This window comes from Chlamydotis macqueenii, chromosome 3, assembly GCF_036417535.1.
Source record: "Chlamydotis macqueenii isolate bChlMac1 chromosome 3, bChlMac1.mat, whole genome shotgun sequence".
NCBI classification, from domain to species: Eukaryota; Metazoa; Chordata; class Aves; order Otidiformes; family Otididae; genus Chlamydotis; species Chlamydotis macqueenii.
Genome location: NC_141558.1, coordinates 32574497 through 32597805, shown reverse-complemented (window position 1 = coordinate 32597805; position 23309 = coordinate 32574497). Strand labels below are relative to the sequence as shown.

General features: G+C 38.9%; 1 long non-coding RNA gene across 1 annotated transcript in view; it reads left to right on the top strand.

Moving 5' to 3' along the window:
• LOC147601215 (uncharacterized) overlaps positions 1–22969 on the top strand; it is a 39613-nt gene extending 16644 nt beyond the window's left edge. The window contains exon 3 of the long non-coding RNA XR_015258303.1: positions 20446–22969. This is a non-coding gene — a long non-coding RNA (uncharacterized LOC147601215). The remainder of the gene's footprint in view (positions 1–20445) is intronic.
• The last annotated feature ends 340 nt before the right edge of the window (positions 22970–23309 follow it).

Genomic DNA, 23309 nt, shown 5'->3' with positions numbered 1-23309 from the left:
GTATATATGCTGCAGAGCTTGTTTGATGAGGCCCAGGACTGTGACCCTGCAGATGTACAGCTCTGACCAGGTGTCTCTGGAAATGGTATAGCAGCCGTTTGGGAGGTCACATGAATGCAGGTATGTGTGAATCAGCTAAGTACCTCAAGAATGGTTTCTTGCTTACTTTCTGAGCAATTAAGCTTCTTCACAAAGAAATGAAGGGGAATTAAATTCTGAAAGTAAATATGCTGTTGTTTCAATGTGGAAAAAAAAAAACACTAGAAATGCTTTTTCTCTATCCCACAGTGGGTTTGTGTGGTTAACGTTACCTTTGAATACTCTAATTGTTCATGATAGCATGAGGGGTAATGGCTTTAAACTACAAGGAAGCAGGTTCAGGCTGGACATAAGGAAAAAATTTTTTTTAGAATGAAGAACAGATTGCCCAGAGAGGTGGTGGATGCCCCGTCCCTGGAGACATTCAAGACCAGGTTGGATGGGGCTCTGAGCAACCTAATGTAGTTGGAGATGTCCCTGCTCCTTGCAGGGAGGTTGGACTAGATGGCCTTTCAAGGTCCCTTCCAACCCAAACCATTCTGTGATTCTATGACGGTTGTTAGGAAATACCTGTGAAAAGGATTCATATTGCTAAACTTACTGCAACTGTGCTGTAGTTAAATATGCCCAAGCTGGACTTACATTGTTGAAGGAGAAACCTTTTTACAGGACAATTTATATGATTTATTTTAGATATGTATTTAGAAATGGGATGACTTGTCCTTAGTTGCCATCTTATTTCTCTCCTTTATCTTCAAAGTCAATCTAGGGTAACTAGCTCAGGTGTGGGTACCTTGGCTTATAGAAGTCCATATGCGGTCAGATGAATACAATCTTTTTCTCTCAAAAGAGGAAATTCAAAAGGTAGAAAGCTTTTGAACACAAGATGAAAGATGAAATACGAACAGAAAAAGTGGAGCACTTTTTAATGGCTTACAAAAATCTTACTAGTTGCGGAAGAATCCACAATCAAGTGATATAAAATGTCTGAGAATAGAGGTGGAAATGGCTCTTAAAAATACTCTTTCCCTTCCTCCTGCCACCAGAAATCCCTAAATAGGTGGCTGTCAGCTTTTATTCCATTAATATAAATTAGCAGATAATGAAACAATGTATAAAATTAGCAAGGAAATGACATGGATGGAGGAAGGACAGCTGGACAGTGGGAGACAGAAAGATTTTTATTAGAAACAAAAGTAACTGATGTTGGTGCTCCGTGACCAGGTAGAAGTCATAGAGCAGTGCCTAAAGACAACAATACTTGATAGATTTGTCAGGTGTGTGGTTAAAAAGCTAGATTTTAGTCAGATACAAATGTTGTTGGCATTCTTTCCACTTTAGCAAGCCAGGAGGATGTTTAACAATAGCTATTAAAATATAGCATTACTTAAAAGATGCCAGTAACTTGTATCAAGTAGTTAGAGATGAGAGTATTATAAGAAACTCTGTGGACTGCTAATGTAAAATTAGAGTACTTCAGATTACAGATAGAAACTAAATTTTACCAGAGCTTAACTGGATAAATAGACTATGTAGCTGCTTGTAGGCTATCAGCTCAGCATGGATTTGGACAGAAATACTGAAACAGGACTTGGACCAAAGTAGGTAAGTGGAGTAAATCATACTGGGAAATGGAGCTCATCTAGTGTGTCATCTTTTTACTTTATTTCATGTTAAGTCAGGCAGATTAGTAGCCTCATAACAAGCATAGCCTCTATGATTTATTTCAGGATATTGGATTTGGCAACCCAAACATCTTGATGGAAAAAAACTGAAATAGTAAAAAGTCTAGATCTGATGTATCAGAGGGATTAAAAATTGGTGAACAGATTTAAAACTGTAATTATCAATTAAGCATTGTCATTGCATTGTATGTTTCCCTGGGGTGGAGAGAGGTAGGCATTGGTTCTCTGTCTTCTCTTGGTTTATTTTTTTGTTGTTGGTTTATCTAGAGGAAATTGAAGGTGTTCATGTTAGCTTACAAGTGAATTAGATATTGGAAAAGTACAGTGAATCTGGGAACAGGTCATATAGCAGTCTACTTGTATCTCTTAGGAAGCAAGATGCTACTGTTCATCTTAAATGTAACCAAAATGTGTATATATACATTTAGAAATTAGAAATTTAGGGTATGTTTATACTTGATTTTTCTGTTTGTGAAAAATGCATTGTAAGTGCCTAGCAGATAATGGGTTGAAGGAGTTGTAAGAATGCACTTTTGAAAGGCAAAAGAAAGAATTATATGAAATGCTATGCTTCCAGGATGAATTTCTATTATAACAGTGAGGAGTTAGACAAACAACACTATGTAAGCCCAGGTGGTGTTTTGTACTTTTCTCTAGCAGAATGTGCTTTGAGGATGGATAGCTGGACTGTGTCTAGGACCTAGTACATAGTTTCTGTGTTTGAAAAGGGAAGGTGAGGTTGCTAGCCTATTGCAAAGTAGTGGGCAATGGTAGGAGATAGGGGAATAGAGGGAGGTGTGAAGAAGGAATATCTTGCTCAGTAAAAAAAAAAAAAAAAAGGAAAATGAGGATAAGCAAGCTAGTAAAGCTGAAAATGTGGAATGGACAAACATGTGAAAAGCAGTACCAAAACCTTGAAAACAAGCACTGCAGATAATGTTTTTGAAATACTTCAAATTTATTTATTTATTTTTTTTTCTTCCTCCTCACTCTGGGTTTTGAGTCGAGCAGCTGAGCATGATCCTGTCAGGCAAAACATGTCACCAGTGTACCTCTGATGCATCTGATCAAAAGCATTCCTGCATGCCCCAGTGACAGGGTGGAAGCAGAGCACGGACCAGCCCTGTGGGGAGTGAGGGTGGGGACGACAGCGTGCGAGGGATCAGCCTTTTAGTTAAAGGTGTCCTAAAGGGCTGTAACTTTGGTTTTGAGAGGGAGACTGAATGCTTAATGTCTCCTGAAAATCGAGCTGTTGGGATTTATCTCCATGCAGTCAGCAAAGAATGCAAGTTTTGTCATAAAATATAGCTTTGCTCTTTTCACTCCTAAAGAGCATCATCAAGGTTGTCTTATGGCTAGTGTTGGATGGTGTTTTTGAAAGGAGTAGAACTTGGCTGCATAAAATTAACACCTTGAAAGTGTTGTTTGAATGTTCGTAGAGTTGTCTGGTCTCAGACTTGAAGTAGCTGACCTATAGATTACTTCTAACACTTCAGGGTACAGCACCACTGTGAGCTGAGGTTAATAGATCAAATTCCTAAGTCAGTCAGCTTCCAATTCATCTTCTAAGTGTTGTTCCAGGTCTTCAAAGTAAGCCAAATTCTCTACAGCAACAAATGTTTCTACTTCTCCGGGGGTACTGAACAAGTAAATAAGTCCAGCAAAATCAAAATGCAGTTTGGCAAGTCAGCATACTGGTGGATATACTTGCCAAAGTTGCCTTGGCAAAAGCTCTTCTCTGTTTTCAGTAGATTTGGAATGAAATTGGACAAGATCTGAGCTCTCTCTCCATGGGAACCTTGTGACTCTTTTAAATATTGCTACTGCTGGGGGAGTTGTGTGCAATGAGTATGGCTGTAGAAGCTCTGGGTACAGGGTGGTTTCCTTGGGCAGCGTCCTTCGTCTTTGAGCTGTGAGAACTGGGTTATAGCCATGTTACATTATCAGAATAATTCAGATACTTATTAAATAAATGGGAAAGGAGGACCGTGTGTGATTGTAAATGCTACAGTGAAGGGACAGTACTTTCCCCAGTGTTTAAAAGTTAGTAGCTGTTCTCTCCAAGTCTGGCCTTGGTGAAGGTCTGGAGACAGAATGCGGTCAGGAGGGTTTCTGGGTTAACAGCCAGGAGATTAATGTTTTTCTCTTGGAAAAAAATCCTAGAAGGTGGAAGAACCAAATAATAACAGAAAGAAGTCTGTGCTAATACCCTCCAGTGTAATTTTTTTTTCCTTCAAATTTCCTGTAGTGCTGGTAGTAGCACAAATACTGATTAGATGCTACTGTTTCAGTCTTGGCTGTTTACTAGCAGCAGGGAGCAAATGGTTTGGGGCATTAGTTAAATTTTCCAGCTATACATGGCAATAAGAAACTTTAGGGGAATGGGAAATAGCATTTTTACACTTTGTTCAAACAGTAAGCAGGTAAAAAAAGACAAATAGCTGATGGCAAACAATAGCATTTTAGGGGTGGAGGGTGAATAAATTGCAGTCCAAAGAGAGCAAGAAAACTGCCATGGAATTTGAAATCTGTTATAGGTCTTGTTTCCTCTCCTATTTATTTTTTTATTTTGTGTTCCTGACCTGACAGAGAATAGACTATTCCGGCTGTAGCAAAATGCTGGTGCAGCCAGTAATCCTGCCTAAGATGGATGTTTGAAGCAATTTAGATACCAAAAATTAGACAGCATCTCCCTCTGGAGGTCTTTAAAGGCATCTTTGTCTGTGCAGGGAACTTTGTACTTATTTTAGGAAGATTGTGTCATTGAGTTCCTAAACCTTGGAATTATTCTGGATACTCTAGCCGCTTCTACCCCCCCGGCGGAACCAGACTGGTCACTGACTGAATGGGAGAACTGTCCTGTTCTGTATGAGTGGGTTTTATGCACCGTACTAAAGAAAAGTTGATTAAGTTCATGCAGGCAGGTTATATAGAAGACTTTGGCAAAAAGGTTCTAGTCTAATCTTCTGGCAACTGAATAATGGAGATTACATTTGCCTACTTCTTTAGAAGATGAGACCTTAAGGAAGTGACTGCAAAGGCTAAATCTCTTACATATCACTAAAACCCCAATAATGAATAATCTAAGACTGTTCTGCAAGTGATAGCTATGTTCTTGTCAATTGGCAAAAGAATAAAGGATGCATTCTGCTCATGACTGGTGAAAAACATTTAAGTCTTATACTTCTGCAGCAAGTTTCTCTGCTCTCTCTCTTCGTAGTTATTGAAGATTCAAGTTGCTGGAGTCAGTCCTGCACAGCAGCCCTCTGGTCACCTGCCTAAATCTAGTGCCCATTAGGATCTGTAAAGCATTGCTAAAAATTGCATAATGTTGATGGATGCAACCTGGGACCTGCAGGTCCTGCAGGGTTTACAACAGAGGCAACTGGAAGTGAGGTGGAACTCCTAGGATGTTTAAACTGATAGCAGATACCCATGTCTAGCTATCTGAATTACACCCAAAATGTTTGCTGTAGTATAAGCAGGATCTTTCTGTAGGCTTTTTTGACTGTAGGGGGAGTTTATTTGTCTTTATATGGTTTAGGTGTTGAATCCTACCCTAAATGTCTTTGTCTGATTGTTCTTGAATCTGTAAATGGCAGAGTATACCTGTTTGGATAAAACTTGTGTAAGAAGTTCTCAGAAGAATCAGAGTTTCGCCTGAGAATGTTGAAACAGCGTATTTTTTAATAGGTCTGTGCGGTGTTACATTGTGGTGAAGTGTTGATAGTGTTCAAAGATACTCTGGTCTTTCATTCCCCAAGTAAGTCTCTCTTCCTTGAGTAAGTCTCTCGGGCTTTAGTATGGCTTTTCTTCTTTTTTGAAACTATATTGTCCCTTCTGTTTGTCGTCTAACTCACGTGGATGTTTTTCCTCTAGATCTATACAGAACACATAAGAGCTTTGCGAAGTTGCTAACACTGTGTTTGTCCTCTACCATCTGACAGCCTAAAGACAGGAACCTAAAGGGTTTCAATTTCAAGATGATCAAGTGGAGCATATTGGAAACTTGTAAACAAGAAGTCTGATCTCCCCTCTTTTTTTCCCCTTAAGTCTGCACCATAGCAACTATCTACACAGAAGGATTTGATGTCTTGTATGAGGAAATCTGTAGAGAAGCCTTGTTGTTCTTTTGTTTGTTTCTATCACAAAGATATGTTATACGAACATGTCTGGTGCCGTCTTGGAAAGTTGGGTGTTTTCATTCCTGGGAGGAACTGAATGCAGATACCAGCTTTGTAAAAAGATCTTCTTTTTCTCTTATGCTTCCTTCCACGTCAGTGTGCTGAGTTGAGAATCCAACTGTAGAGGAGCTGTGAACTCCTACTGAAAAATAACGTGCAAATTTTCTAATCTGAGCATTTCTCCTCCTCAACATGAATATCTGCTGGTTTTCCACGTTAGTTAAATGGAGTGAAATTCGTAGCTTTAGGAGAAGGAGAATGTGTGTGTTTCAGTATGGAGTTTGAATAATTAAAATTTGGAACTGAACAGATTTTCTCCTCGGGCATTTTGCAGTTGCTGCTTATGAGGGCAGTGTTATTTCGGAATGATTTGGATCTTTTGTCCATATCAGTGATTTAAGATTGGTTTAACCCTTGTACTGCTGAGTGGACATGTGTTGAAGGGAAGAAGGGGCACCTGTTTCTCATTAGGACACAGACAAAAATCTGCAAGCATAAAATAAAGGTATGGAAAGCATCTTCCTTGCAGTAGTGTCAGCTGGACTCAGTTCTAAGCCTGTCTACTACTTTTCTGTGGTTATATATGGTTTTTTGTGTTGTTTTTTTTTTTTTTTCCACTGCCAACTGACTGATGTTTGTGAAGGTGCTTGTACAGCGGGGCTGAAGCCTACATATTCCTGCCTGGGTACTCACCTTGAGGTGCACATGATCTACCTTGTGTTCAGAAATGCTTATTGTCTACAACTTCTCTTGACTAAGTGTACCAATTCATCGTAGCTAAAATAGATTTGAAATGTTTCTAGGAAGGATATCCGGTGCCTTAAGTCCCTCTCTGGCACTTGCTGTCTGATGTCTTGGGACATGGGTGACTAGACTTGGTCGTATCATTGTCAGACCTTCTCTTGCAGAGAAGTTTTCTAAACTGGTGGCAGACTACAGTTGCTAGGTGTATTGAGTTACAAGGTAGTGTTATATGCAGACATGCATTTTCCTCCATGAAAGCTGTAGAACAAGCAAGTGCTCCTAACTGCATCTCTAGAGCGTCTGCTGTCTGATTTAGATACTGAATCTCTGGGAACCAAGATACTTCGTCAGTAAGTCCCAATAAAGCTTGTACAGTTCAACTTCTAAGGTATGGACACCGTGTTTTTGCTTTAAAAGTAAATAGTTTTTAACTTTTTGAAGAGGTTTCTACAGCTGCAGCAAATCTGTTCTGTTTTGTGAAGTATGTGAGTGGAAACAGCGTGTGCTAAAATTGCATCATGAACTAAATCGGGGCTGTGACATACATCGTGTATTGAGAAATAGTTTGCATTGAATTTCAGTTGCTTACTGAAAAGGATGTCTGAAGGTATAAATTCTCTAGTTTTCATTGTAAGGAATAAATAATCTCTCTGATGTGATTGCATTTTGTCAACATTTTGCCTTGTGTTGCTAAAATTGTGCTTTGATTTGCTGGAATTGATTTGCTGGAACTAGTTACCTCCTCTCCAGTGAAAACTGTCAGCTGGTGGGATGGTAGTTCGAGCCAACCAAAAGAGTAACTAATGTACCTTGAATGCAGTAATTCTTGTACGCTAATATATGTTATGTTTTTCTACTATGATTTATTTGAGAGCTCGTCTTAAGTTTCCAGTTACTTTAAACTTAATATGAGTAAAATATTTGCATTTTAGAAAGCAAAGTGTATGATTTCAAATCTGGTCAGAGAAATTACTATTGTTGCAGTAATTCTGCTGCAGAAAACTTGTGTCAACTCTGCCTTTCTAAAGAATCTGAAGACACGTGATGTAAAACTGAACATCATTCAGTCTTCATTTCACATTTATAATTTCAGAATGGTGGACTTTATTGTTTTAAAAATTAAATCTTGACCCTAACTTAACTTTTAACTTCCACTTCGGTTCCCGTTTTAGCATCTCTCGACATTGCTGTTGTGCTGGCGGGAGGTGTCATGTTGCTGGGCTCTTGAGAACAAAGTTTCCTGGCACTAGAATGAACAGCACCAGGACAGATTTTTCTATTAAGAGGAGAGTGTGTATGTTACCATGCTGCTTAAATTCGGCTTTTGATCTCTGCTAAAGTGTGGCTAACGGTGACAACAGAATTGTTTCTGATTCTGTCCTGTGGTAGCTTCAGTGCAGCTTGTGCAGCCCGTTGGGCTGTGAGCAGGCAAATGTCAGTTGCTGCAACTTTGAAGGGTGAGTAGGGTATTTCTGGCTATAAACATAAGTCAGGATAGGAGAGAAGGTACACATTATGTCTTTTTTTTAATCTCATCGCAAGGTGTTCTGATGATTTCGCACAGTCTCTCAACAAACAGCCTGTCTGGTGCTTGCCATCAGTCCTCTCTTCGGGTTTGCATTTAGCACAGAAGGTAAAATCGGGATGTTGCTGAACCCTGCTTAACATGTCAGTTCTTCAGATAAGACCTGTCGAATTGCAGCGTTGGTCAAAAATATCTCCAGAAAGGAAGTGTATCCGAGCTGCTTACGTCCCTTTCTTCTCCCTTTGATACTTGGCAGGCTTTCACTAAGCTTGGTCAGGAAGTTAATATGGGGTGGTAGTTGGAGAGGTCACTTACATCAAGCAATCTGAAATACTAGCTGCCTGCTCTCATCTTTAGCCAGGAAGGGCACAGGCAGAACTGTAGGCGGTCACTTGATTTTTTTTTTTTTTTTTTTTTTTTTTCTTCCCACTATGCTGCTTCTAAGATTTCTTAGTGTTGTAAGACTCAGGAAAGAAAGTGAAGTGTCCATCCACTGATGGTTGAGTCTAGAAGGCATTTCTTGCAAATTACTTTTTGCGAGAAATAGCCTGCTAATTTTTGTAGCAAGGAGAAGCTCTGGAGGTGAGTGGCACCATTCCAGGTTAGCACAATGATTCACAGCCCTGAGCAGGGCAACAGGATGCGATTTAGCAGCCTCAATGTGGGAGGAGACATGGAAACTTCTTAAAAATATTATTTCCATTGCCAAGCATTTACTTATGAAAATTCTTATGCTGGAGTCTGTCTCTGCCCTTATCTTCTGCTGCTGACCCTCAAGTTGCTTCCTTCCTGTTTCTCAGATGCAGCCTGGATATCCACGTTGCCTCTGACTGATGCTTCTTTGCCTCCTGCTTCCTACCAGCTGTGTCTGTCATAGTCATCAGTCGGGTTGTAGGGCTGGAAGTGAGACAGAAACAAGAGCATGACGCATTTTTCTCTTATGCCTGCTTGCCTTGCCTTACACACTGACAATATGATGTTACAAGTTTGATTCGTAGGCAAAATGCATGGCAGGAGCATCTTTCTGCTTCATTCCTGCGTTAGTAACAGGGAGATTGAAAAAACTTCAATTACTAGGTGGACTGGGTTTTCCAAAAGTTATAATTCTCATGAACTCTGTGAAGCTTAGAGTTTATATTTATATATCCTACTCTTGGATTATAGTTGTCTGTATTTATTTGTTTAAGTATGGGGTACAGGGTGTACTATTTTGATGTACTGTTTTTGATGATCACTGTATTGTTCCACTTCCTTAAAATAAATAAAATAAAAATAGACTACTACTTAGCAGCATGCAAAGTGGTGAAAGGTTGATGTTAATTAAATAGGTTTGTCAAAGTGCATGTATGAAGAATTACAGATGGTGCAGAACCTTTGTAAACATTTCAGCTACCCCTGCCTTTAGACTGCCCAAACTTTGTGAAAATACAAAGTTTGTTAGTGCTTTAAAAAAAAAAAAATCCAAAAAACCACACCATAAAAGTGTTCTTTTATTGTATATCGGCACTGTCTGGGCCCCTCATTTGTACATATGTGAGTTAGACGGCGAGAGGAGAGGTGCGGATGGAAATACAGAACTGTTGCTAAATTGGTACCTTTCAGTTCCTTTGTTCAGCCTAAGATTTACTTTAGCCACAGTAAAATGTGGTTTTTAAAATGACTTTAAAAAGTATCAATGTTTGACTAATGCTTAATTTACTACTTTTTCATTTTAAAATGTTTTTTTTTTTTTTTTCCCCCCTTCAAATTATTTTTGTTCCAAAATATCAGAAACTCTCCTATCGGTGACATTGCTGTTTCTGCAAACACTGTCCATGGGCTGGCTCTGGGACTCTGTTTGTTCAGAGCATGAGTTGGGAGACTCCCTTCCAACGGAGGAAATGGGCTGATGCGTTAAGCTCTCACTGGAGATTTTTCACATCCACAGAAGCTATATCCTCTGCAGGAAAACAGAGCCTGGATTCGTGCCACAGCATGTCCCTGATGTTAACTAGTGGGAGAAGCTGTGTGTTCGTTGCCTGCTTCAGCAGTAATCTGCTAATTCAGGGAAGGAGTGAGAAGACAAAGTGGACTTTGACAAAATTTAAATGTGACACTTAATCCTGTTAGGACACGCAGGAAAAGCTTTGTGTTGCGTGGTGAGAGCTGGGGGGAGAGGAGCTATTGAATTTACCTGAAATCTATGCATCAGGAAGAAGATCAAATGGGATCTGGATCCATGCCTTGTTTCAAATACATCATCTTTGCCAAACAGAAACCTCAGCTGAGTTTCTGTAAAACTGAAGCCCTGCTTGTTTTCATCTCGCAGCAACTGTTGTTTAATATAGATGAGCAACTTGATCTTCCTGGGTTGCGCGCATACCATAGTGATGAGCCTCACCGAAATACTAATAAAAAAGTTTTACATTTACCACCTCTTGAGGAGAAAAGAACGTATGTTCAGGTGAGTTTTGTTACTACCTTTATGTTCAAGGGCTGAGTATAAATCCTTTTTTCAGTTTCAGGGTTTCTGCTCCAGGTAATACTGCTATTACTGCTTTCAGATTTTTTTTTTTCCTTTGGTGTTGCTAATTTGGCAGCCAGAGCCTAAAATGGGTTAAATGACTTTACAAGTTGTCAGCCAGATGTTCAATGTGACTGCAGCATGTGGTGGTGCTGAGCACTGTGATTTCTGTGAGATTCCTGAAGTAGTTCTGGTTGCAATGGGTAGATGCACTGGGGGAAGCGTGGGACAAGGCAGCACCGGAAAGAAATCTTTTTCTGTAGGCAGTGTGAAGAGGAGAGGAGGAAGGAGGACTGAGGGGCGCTATGGAGTTGGAAGTTGCATTTCTGTTAAGACACAACATAGAGGAAAGTGCAAGTGAGGCTTAATGGCAACTGTAATGTGGGGGGCAGAGGCTGACATCATGTGAGAACTGGAGGTAGAGAAGGTGGCTTAATGGGGGAGGAAAGATGATTGTAGACTTTGATAGGCCTTGACCATGTCAGGAACTACTGTTTGATTCAACTGAGAAGGGGTAGCCATAAGAGGATATAAAAGGATGACTTCTTAGTCTATTCTTTCTGGCAGTAGTTTTCTAAATGTGTTACAGTCACAGCAAGATTTCTACCTTACCTTCATCAGAGAATGTTGTGTGAAAATCAGCCTGGTAGAGGAACAGTCACTGGATGAGACAGAAATGTAAGGATCAGTTAAAAGGACTCCAATTGAGATTTTATGCATAAAGAATCTGCAAGACTGAGTGTTTGGCTGCATCTGTGGAGTTGCAAGTATTAATGATGTGTTTGAATTGGCAGGCGTATTTTTCTTAAAGTGATGGCGAGATGAAGAAAGATTTCATATGTACCATTGGACACAGCTTTGGAGTGGAGGCAGTTTTCCAGACCGTGTTCACAAAGGTGGCAATCTTTTTGAAATTGCAAAGTAGAGCACCCAGAGACTGGATGTCCAGAAGAGCTTTGCAGGATCTCCACTTTAAAAAAGAATGGAGGGCCTTCTGATAGGGGAGAAAAAGAAAGTGGCTAAATGAGAGAGCTAGGTCTGAACTGTCACAGAAAAGATGATTGACAACTCAAAATGCATGGAGATGGAGTAGCACAAATATCTTTGGACTTTGGCAAGAACACTGTTAGTGAAGTTAACCTGAAGAGGGCCTAGGATGGAAATAGAAAAGTGAAACTGGAGGCAGCTACTGTCCTTAGACTTTAAATGAAAATCTTGCTAGTGAATAAAGAGGTGAGAAGGCTGAAGAATCTAAGATGAGGAAAATAGCTAAAGGATGGAAATTCCCTAATAATGCATACTTTTCCATAAAACTGATTTGTAAATCCTTTTGAAAAGGGATGATCTTATGAACCAACAAAACTGTTTTAACATGGTTATAGTAACCATAAGCGTTAACAACAGGCAGTGCTTCCTGCATTGCTTAATTCTTGCTCTGTGAATTTAATAACACTCTTCAATCAATAGCAGCCAGAAAAATTGATGGTACAAGTCTTTCAAGGATTGTGCCAAACCTCATTCCTGCTTGTCCACATAAAAATGACAATGCTTCAGGTTGGCAATATCCTTTTCTTAAAAGCATCTTTATCTAAAACTTTTTTCAGTAGAGGAAAAAAGATGCATCCATCACACTCCATCTGCTCGGTCATGCAGATACTGCCTTGTAACTATTGAAACACCAGCCTCTATCAAAGTCTCACAGCTTGAATGCCATTTGCCGCAGTTCATTCAGCAGCAGAGCTAGCTGCCTGGTGGGTGTAGAGGAAATGTTAGAGGCTAGCTGAACATAGTTTAGGTAATTCAGAGAAGGATGCAAAAACCCCTTTGATGCTCAAGGGTGAACTTTTAATTTAAAGAATTTAGGAAATGAAGTTGTGCTAAATAGTAACTGACTGTAAGCTTCTTTCTACTAAAATTTTGCTGCTGATGTGAAATCTTAGGTGACTTTTAAGTGCAGCTTTGTGGTTTTGGCTCCTGCAGAAGCTGAAATTCTTCTTTACCTTCTTAAAACTTTGATTTTAAAGAAGCTACATTTCCTAGGGAAAAGGGAGCCAGCTATTCTATTGTTCTGTAGAAACTGGCTGTTGAGTCATGTAATCTTCTTGAGATTTCCTGAAGAGAGAGTGACTGGAATAGTACGTATCACCTGGGCCTGTCGAACTTGGACTGAGCAAGCAGCACATGTAAAACTGAGATGCTTGGGGTTGGTTTTTGCATGTTTTGAATGTGCAAAAAATGGGTAAAAATGACTTGCAGAAGAGCTGTTGTAGAAACAAGTGTTTACGTGTAGAGAATTTGAGGGAGAGAAGTTAACAGAGAGGAACGATAAGCCTCAAGGGTCTTTGTTACAATTAAAGCCAAGACTCAGGAATTAAAAATTCCAGTTTTGGAGTGCACATAAATTACCTCTTGTTTTAACCTGACAAAGACTTGCAGTTGTGTGAAACAAAACTGAAGTTGTGCAAAGGTTTCCTGATGAAACTCAAAAGCAAGGTGAAACATGCTTGTAGGTTTTATATTTAATTAAGCACTTAGCCAAGTTTGCAACAAAACTTGCCTTCCCTCCTGGGTCCGTGATCAGACTCCTCTGAGAGAAACTTCTGAGACTACACAGCTCACCTGAATCGGAGGGAGGTTTCAGGGCTTAGTTTAGGTATGAAATTAGAGGCGCTCTTCCTTTGGACATAATTTTGATGCCACGTTAGGTGGTTTGGGGATTTCCGGTGAAGCGATTTACTTCAGATTCATTTTTTTTTTGCGGTTGCTGCTACTCAACTGCTAGGTAGTTTGTACTCCATCTGCCCTTAACAATTATACAAGGTAAATCATCTAAGAAGCTCTCTGCCTCTTTACTTTTTATTCCTCTCTTCCTCATTAATATCCACATTGTCCAATATCCATATTAAGAAAACCTAAATGCTCCCAAAAAAGCCTCTGTGTATCTGTATTTTTGCTACTCTTACAATTTTACTCAACTTGAGATATGAAACCATGTAAAGGAAATCTAAGAGTGCGGTAGGCTTAAATCTTAAGTTGAAATCTCAAAGCTGTACTAAAACCATCCTATAAGGCGTGACAGAGATCTTTTAGTAAATTCTATTCCTAGCCATCAGCCTAAGAAGTTCATTTTCTGTTCATGGTTTTTTAACTTAACATGAACTTTCCTTTAATTATTTCATTTTAGAAATTCTTTACATTGAACTCTAAAAATGTACGTGCACTGAGTTGACTGCATTTGGTAAGAAAATTGAAGATATTTTTGTAAGGTCGTGCAATAAGCTAGTATTAAAACCATAAACCTAGTTTCTTATATTACTCTTGTACCTAAGAAATGAATTAAAACCAAAGCTTTCCTAATGTAAAATTGCATAGGTCAATGCATGTTTGTTGCTTTACTTACCTGCATATTTCTCACAAAATAACAATCAGGATGTCACCAACATCCAGTGGTTCTATGCCAAGCAAAAATGACATTAGTTAGATTTCGTCATCACTTTGACAATTCTTTTTTTGGTGTCTACAGATACTGATGTTCTCTTAATATGTTTTCTTGCTTCAGAGTAAGACTCGTTGATTTTGGTAGGACAGAAAGCTCCATCTATAAGCCAGCAAAGCTGAAAGTTCTTGCAAAGCCTAAATAATATAGGTTATGTTTGGGATGGGGGAGTGGTTTCATTACTTTTTTGATTGTTTTTAATCTGTTCACTACTGGTATAAAGTAAGTTCTGCCCTTTTATTTAAGTAGCCTGTGAAACTTTTCTAGTTAATAACTTTAGTAGCAAAGTATGTCATTGGATTTGGACACTGAGCAGCAAAAATGTTGTTGTGCCATGTCTCTCTTGCTGAAACTAAATTGTACCCTTGAGAAACTGTAGATCTTGATGTTTGTTTGTGTAAAGAAATGAGATAAACACTGCTGTTAGAATTTTGGAAGTAAAATCACCTTGGGCAGAGATGCTCCAGAGATGCTTTCCTTACAACTCTTGTAAAAAAGTAGACAAGACAGGTAGAGGGGGCCTCTCCTGTACCACAAGGACGATCATACTAATGTTTGTTTTGCAAAAAAAAAAAAACAACTTTATTTAGCTTAAGAACCTCATTGCTCAATATTTCCCAGCACTTTGCAGAATAATCTAAGGAGACTAAAGCTATTTAGGAACAGAGGGAATGCAAACGTGCGGGGCAAAGACGCGTACCGTAGCTAGAGAGTCTTGATGAGTGTGAGGAAGGAGGGCATTGAACTTTAATTAGAGATTAATTAATATCAAGCTGGTTCTTGGTGTCCTGCGGCAGTAGAAACTGATGCCTATTCTTACAGCTTTGTATTTCATTTTTTTTGCACATTGGTGACATGCAAATGAGATCGTATGGCAGGCCCCGTACAGGCTGCTTCTCCGTATGAAAGTGAAACTTTCCATTTTGTGTGACTCTTTCCATTCGGGACTGATGGCAGGGCTGGATTTGCGTGCCTGGACAGTTGGAGGGGGGTTAAATAAAATAGCCGTGTCAGCCTGGTGTGAAGGGTTGAACTATCAATTTTCTAGGCTGTACTGACATCTGGTGGCAGTTCTTGTATTTATAGAGCACTTTAAATGCTTTTCATTCCCAAATGGGGCAATTGCCCATCTACAAGTCTGCTTGCTTTTTTATTTCGGGCTATTCTATTTTCTGGCGTTTGTGTGGTGGCCATTCTTCTCCCGCTATCTTACTTTTGACTCCTCGGGGCGGGGGGGGAGTCTAAAATTGCTGAAACTAATGTTTCTTTTAGGCAATTTTAAAATGTACTAAGGACTTTAATTTCTGATTTTTTTAAAAAAAATATTCTGTGTGTGTGTTATAGCAGTTACATGGAAAAGGAAACATTTTTATTATTTTATGATTTTTCCCGTCCCTTCAAAATGCTGCAAGGTGGCTGTTTGATGAAGAAAATTCATGGGATGGTTTTCTTTCTTCAAAGCTGAAGACACATAGAATTGCTAAAGGAGAGCCCTGAGATCCACCTCCATTTTTAGGTCTTCCCCATCAGTGACAGACTCTGGGATTCCTCCTTACATACCCAGATATATAAGTGCATGTGTCCAAAATGTAACACGGAATGATCAGGACAGGAAAAAAAAACCATAGAATTCATTGGCATGGGCTTGAAGTATCAATGTGCCACGTTTTTGGGTTGTTTTTTTTTTTTTTTTTTTTTTTTTTTTTTGAGAAAGTCAGTAACAAATCATTGTTACCAGGACCAGAAGTTGTTCACTGAATCTGTGTGCCCTTCTAAGAGCAGGCAGGTGAGAAGAAAAACTTGGTGATTTTGAGGGAAATGTTGCTTCATGTTTTCATGTAGTAGGAGAACAGCAGAAGTGAGCAGTTTGTGGTCTTCACAGCTGCTATGTAAGGATGGAGACATATGAAGGGGAATCCACCAGACTTTCCCTGCTCGTTTCCAAGTCCAAATCTCAATTCTTTCTTCAAATTGACATGGTGGTTGTACTCTAGATGTTGCTAGTTGCTTTTTGAGGAGTGACAGTTCAGTGAAAGAGGTAATTTGGGATATACCTCCAAAGGTAAAGACCACACAGTCTTTACTCCAGGACTCCACCAGGCAAGGAAGGAAGAGTTTTAAAAACCTTGATGTCTTCCTTGGGCCTGCTGGTTTTTAGGCTGTGTTCAGGAATGGGAGACAGCACAAGTATTTTGCCTCTCACATGGATCACTGCAGGTGGATCAGGTGGCCTCTTTGTTGGCAGATTAGCCTTCCCTGTGTGCATGATAGATGAATTTTGAGGAAGGTTTTGGAGACTGTTTTGAACTTGTATCATTTGTAAAAGGCAGTATAAGAGGGCTATCACGTAAATAGTGACTCGTTAGCTTTGCTAATACCATTGTGTCTGTAATGTTCAGTAATACTTTCTTCCACTTTAATGGTGTGTCTGATGCAGAGGTAGCAGAAAGATAAGCTTTTTCAGAGGGCCATGACTCCATGGAAAGGAGCAGGATGTCACTCATCTGACAAGGCTGTAAAGGTGTTACACCTCACACTATATATAATTTTCTCAGGGTCATTTTTCTTTGTTTTCTTTTAATCTACCGTTGGATGATATAATTGAGTGGTTCTTGATTACAACAAAATATTCTGTAAAGTGAGCAATTAGTGTATGTTGGCACCCAGCTTCTCATTGCCACAAGAAATTAGGTATCTAACTTGCTAAAGAGTGAAGAGAATAGGTTTTCTTTTCAGTCCTTCCCTTTTGTGCTTCGTTGTGAAATGAAAGCGAATGAATGACTGCAGTCTCTTTATAGTGTGACCTATATTGTGCAATTCAGAATCTCTTCCTTCCAGGTGACAGCAAGGCAGTGCTTCAGTTTTGGTTTTGGGGTTGTTGGTTTTTGTTGTTGCTTTTAGCAGCTGCTTCTTTTGTAACTCTCTGTATTATCTTTTACAGTCATATCCCTCAAGTGTAGGACAGTGAAGCTGAGAGAGGCAGAACAGATTCTAGGGTCAGCTAAATAACTTTCACCAACACTTTGCCTCCTAGAGATCTAGGGGAGAAGGCTTTTTTTTTTTTTTTTTTTTTTTTTTTTTTTTTTTTCAGCAATTTATCCTTACTGTGATAGCTTTGCTGAGACCATGGTCACCCATGTGGCTATGCGTGCAGGCAGTGCCCTCCCTTAACTCCCTCAGCTGCAGAATTTTAACCTAGCTTTGTGCAGGACTTGCTGGCAAACCACCAGCTTTATTTCTTCTCAGACACCTATCAAAGGACTTGCTTTGCAATGAAAGCTGATGGGTTGTTTGTTTTTTTGTTTAGTGGGTTGGGGTTTTTTTTGTTTGTCTTTTCTGCTATTTGAGTACCTAGACATAGATGAGGAACTGTGCCTTGCAAGTGGTAGGCATCTATTTTGGCAAAGGGATGTGATGTATGTAATTTCAATGCCTCCTCCCCAAGTATCTCACCTTGGAAGCATCATTCAGACTTGATAAATATTGGTTAAAATAAAATAATCACCTGAAATTACTTGGAAGTCAAAGGCAGTCAGTAAAGAAGTGGTAGAAACATCCTGGAGCTGTGTATAATGTAATCATTTTATTGCTGTCATGTTCCTCTGTTGCTTGTCTAGAATGTAGACCCTTCAGAATAGAAATTACTTTGTTGAGTATAAATGAAGTCCTTACCAGAAGATTTCCTTAAATTGTTTGAAGTTGTTACGACTATTTGATGGGAAGCATATCTAAAATACATATGCAAAACTGACTTTTAAAGTCTTAAGTCACTTGTATCGTTCATTTAAATGCTGACACTAAAGAACATACATGAAGTCTCACAAGTGTTTGAGAGTCCATAATAAAATGAGACTATAATACATTGCTTAGTTTTTATTCTGATTTTTCTTATTCTAAATTTCTGGATTGTTTTTCCTTCATCTGTTTGAGTATTCCTTGTCACTGCATCATTTGCCTTGACAAGTTTTCTTCCTTTGTGTGCTGACAGTATGTTGCCTGTTATTGCACTGCCTCTCCAAAATTTTCTGAATATAAGGCCAACAACTCCAGTAGTTCATAGCCTTATTTTGAAAATAGAATTATTTGTTGCTATAGAAAAAAGCCAAAGCAGACATATTTGGGTTTTTTTTTCTGCTACTTTGTTTTTAGCAAATAAAATATGCTTGCATCCATAGGATCTGTTTACAATAGAAATATCAGATGCCTATTTGCCAAATGTTCAGGGCACTGTGGTAAATTCAGTCACAGACTACCACACTGTTATTTTTCCAGGCTCCCTGGTGAAAGGTTGAAGTGCCTTCTGCAAGTTGTACTTAATCTGGAAAAAACTTGAATGAGAAATAAAGGTCTCTGGCAGCTGTTCACGTGGGCCTTTGAAGCTGGTCCTGCCTCTAGCAGGGGCTGGGACTAGATGACCTCCTGAAATGTGTTCACACCTGGATTATTCTGAGATTTACTCCTTTTTTTTTTTTTGCTTCAGGAATGCAGCTCCATGATTTTCTTTTCTACACTTTCTGCTTTGGTTTCTACTGCTGGAATCACTGGTGAGCTGACACCAGGCTGTTCCGTTTCTTGCAGGGTTACCTGGCACTCTGACTAGCTTGGCTGCTTAATAAAAGGACAGGGATTTCCTTCTTCCACCGTGTGGCTTAGAGGGACCCAACCCATGGCCCCAGTCAACATGTAAAGCTGACGCAGTATTTTAGAAATGCATCTTCTGAGCACAGAACTAACATAGGTTGTTCAGCTGCTGACCAGAGAGCTGATTTATTCATGATAGCTTGGGAAGGAAACATTTTAGTTCTCGCCATTTTTGCTGCCTTTGCCCTTGCAGTTCATATTATTTTGTAGCAGACTGGAAGATGAAGGTGATCTATACCTTCAGATTTATTTCAACTTGTCAGACTCCTGCAAATCTCTAGGCCTTCTTATGCATGGTAAAGTGGGGTGTGCAGTTACACAGTCCCCCTGTTTCCCTCTCCTGCTGCTGTAGTTCTTTTTCTTGACCAAAGGGATCCCCACTGGGGATTTATGTGACTGCAAGAACTGGGCTTTTAGATATGTGGTGCAATTTCCACAAGTACTGGAATGAGATGCAGGTAATGGTAGAGGAGAAAATTGTACAGTAACTTTGGTCCAACTGAAACGTACTTTATGCTCAAAGGAAAGCTGTTTCATTGGAAAGCTGACCAACATACTGTGCTATCAATGGTGTTCATGTAATGGTGAGAACAGTACCAGTATTGGAGCAACCCTCCGTAGGTTAAACTCTCGGATGAAGCTCCTCTGTCTTTTTTTTTTCCATAGCAAATTAACTTTTCTTAAAGTAGGTTGTCGTGATTATGTAAGGCTGTGTAGTGTTAGCACAAGGGATAATGGCTTTAAATGGAAGGAGGGTAGATTTAGATTAGATGTAAGGAATAAATTCTTTACTGTGAGGGTGGTGAGGCACTGGAACAGGTTGCCCAGAGAAGTTGTGGATGCCCCATTCTTGGAAGTGTTCAAGGCCAGGCTGGATGGGGCTTTAAACGACCTGGCCTAGTGGAAGGTGTCCCTGCTCATGGCAGGGGGGTTGGAATGAGATGATCTTTAAGGTCCCTTCCAACCCAAGGCATTCTGTGATTTTATGGTTCGGGTCCATTGTCACTTGGACATACGCTGTTTTTTTTTTAAAGTAGAAGCTATTAATAATGTTGTCCCAAAGTGTTTCTTCTGTTGCACTAAAACCTGTTAAAGTGGATTTTTTTTTTCTCTACTGAGGATTTTGGTTTTTGTTCTACAGGAGAAATACTTTTTACTATTTATGATTCTCTTGTTTTGTTTTTTTTTCCTTTTCCCTCAGAGGTGATGTATTTAAGGAAACTGAATACTTAATCTGTTCCTGAAAGCAAAATATCATCTCAGACATATCTAGACTTCTGTCAACAGTCATCAGCTGTATAACTGAACTCTTAAATTTACCAAGCCATGTCTTTAAAAGTATCCTGTTTGTCACAGTATTCAAAGGTGTCACAGAACCATAATTCCTCTCCTAATTAAAAATAAGCCAGATATTGTAGGCATTCCTCTAAGCCAGTACTCTATGATATTGCTTTTAAATTCTGTTAAAAGCTTCCAGTCCTTTGGAAGAATCACAGGACAGCTTTTACTTGTAGAATGCAAATACAATTTTTCTGCTTTTTTTTTTTTTTTTTTTTTTTTTTTTTTTTTTTTTTTTTTAGTGTATTTATGTGCATCAATTAAAATGGTGAATTCTCTCTTTTCTGCAGGCACAACTTCAAGACATTCAGGAGTACTTTGGAGTGAACTGTCAGGAAGCCTTGCGATACCACAGTGGCAGTAATAGTGGCTGTCCTCTGGAGATGCTGAAGCTCAGCTTTATTGTGAACTTCTTTCTTACACCTCCCAACTTGTGCACAAAGGACTTACCATTGATTTGGATTCATATGGTATAAAATAGACATGGATATGGATTTTTTTTTTTCCTGCCTTTACTTGACGTCTTCACGTTTCTGGCAGCCGGTGATGAAATCTGTACTAGGTCTGCTGACATTTGGTCTGTTTTCAAGAGCTCTGAGTGACAGGTACTGTAAACATCCTACACTCTCAGCTGTGGAAACTAAGACAGCTGGGAGAAGGCTGTTTACTCTCCCTGCCTTGGAAATCCTCCGGAGGAGAAGGATGGAATATTGTGAACTCTGTGTTGATTGTATTTCTGACAACCTGTATTTCATATATTATCTTATGGTGTCAGTAAGCGAAGAATAGCATTATATCATGTCATCAGTGTCTTGTGTTCTGACCTCGGTCAGAATGGCCTTACAATATACTTTACCTGCACTGCTGGCTTGATGAGAACTTAAATAGTAGCAATAATATGTTACAATACTTAATAATCCTTAAGCAGTGATTAAAACAGACCTGTTTTAAGCAGGTCTCTTTGTTTGTAAGTGGTGGTACATGCAAGTTGCAGTGTAGACATCCTCAGGTTGACACATCAGTAGTGTATTTAATCAAAATCATCTTTAAATGTTTGGTTGTTATTTTCTAAGATGAACTCAATTATCATTTCCTACCCAAAAGAGCTAGAAACAGAGGTCAGAAAGAAAAAAAAAAAAGTTCTAAGGGACTTCAAATTTAAGTTTCTTTTCCAAGAAATTCAGAGGTGTCAACACTGATTTGACTCCATCTTGAAATTAACTAAATTAAAGATACAAAGGTATTTTACCTTATGTTTTCCACTTGCTGTTCCCTGCCACTTGCCCCTCAGACTGTATTATTCTTTATACTTTGTCCTGGCAGTCTTTCTCTTCCTCCTTGTGTTTCTTTCATTCTATTTGCTGTTAGTGAAGTAGAGCTTTTAATTTTAAATGTAGAATAAGCTGAAAGAAATAATTTTCCTTTTAAATCTAATGTCCTGCTGGGATGGTCTAAATTCTCATGGAGTTTTGCAGCTCCTCTTAAGCAGTGACTTCGACAGAAATAATATTGTTCCCATCTTTTTTTTTTTTTTTTTTTTTTCTTGTTTATGGTCGGGGACATCTCTTGTGCTTTCTAAGCCATTTCTCGCAATCCAGTTGAATTCAAAAATCACCTTCTAGCTGCTTTTGCTATAGCATTCTTATGTCTTCTGATCCTGCTGCTTCAGTTTCTTAGCAAAGGCATTTAAATATAAAATCTTTGAAAATAAGGGCTGTTCTAAGAGTTTAAATATCAGAGTTTGGAAAGTGATGGGAGTGGGAAGACAGGAGAATGGTAAAAGATCATGTAAGGATTTGAAGTACTACTTCTACAGAACGGACAAAAAAAGAATTCAAACTGTTAGGCAGAGTTGGGGAAAAAAAAAAGTGAAATATTTGAAGCAATAATTATTTGTCAGCTTCTGGCTTGCATTCCTTTTGGAAAAAGGAATTGGAGGGGAAGCCAGAGTCACAGGGCCCGTTAGAGTGCTGTAGCCAAGGAGTAAGATGATGAGTGAAAAGAAGGTTGAAGTCTGGCTGTGCAGTAATGAAGACCAGCGCTACACACTTGTGAGGTTTTAACTCATGATTTGGGTAGTAATTGCTATGAAAAGCAGAGTTAGCCTCCTAAAGTTATCATTTTAAGAAGACATTAGGTGTTTAGACTAGTCAAACGATAGAGGGTAGCATTTCCTCATGCAGATGGTTCCCTTGGCAGAGACCTATTTCTGAGAGTGGCTGAGCACACAGTTGTCCTCTGCTACGAGACGGTATTGACTGAAGGCTATGCTGTCAAGGAAGGACAACCACCTGAAAGGAGGTAACATCCTGAATTTGTGAGGTTTGTTTTTTTGTTTTGGTTTTTTTTTATTTTTTTTTTATTTTTTTTTAATATTCTTATTTAGATTTGCTTTAGGTTTGGAATCATTGTTTTGTGTCAATTGGAAAAACTTCTCTATATGTACCATTACCTATTTGTGCATTTAATAGCGAAATTCCATCTTTAGTTTCAGCAGTCTAAGTTGGAACTGTTGGAATCTTTATCATACATTTTTCCTTGGCCACGCTTTCCAGCCCTTTTACTTGTGCTGACATTAATGTTTGTTTAAACTGCAAGCTAATTCAGTGGCTTGACCTCACTGAAAACTAAATAAGCAAAACAGCTTTTACATGCATCAGCTGAGTAATGGCTCACTCCACCACTGTGCTGTGGCCTAAAATGCTACTGAAAATGCTAATTCCCTCAAATATAGCCACTTTTCTGAAGAGCTGAGACAGTTTATTGTAAATAGATTATGAAATCTTAAAAGAATAAAATAATGAAATTACAGGATTTTGTGTATTTTTGTGTTTTATTTTATATTCAATTCCTCTCTTAATGCTGTTTGAACACAGTTGAAAGCATGGTGCTAAAATAGTTAAAATACATAAAATTGTTCTAAATAAAATTTCTCATTTCTTGAACACCGTTCATGCTTCCCTTTGAAAGATTGGTTTGTAAAGTCTAATAACTAAATTGTGTTGCTAATAGGGAACAACCAGTAATTTTGTTACCTCCAGACCTTTTATTTTAGAGGTATCTTCTGATGTACATGCACCACACCGAGCACTGTATAAATTGCATTATTTCTAGATCACAGGGTGTTTTTTTCTCCTGGCTATCACTTGCCAAA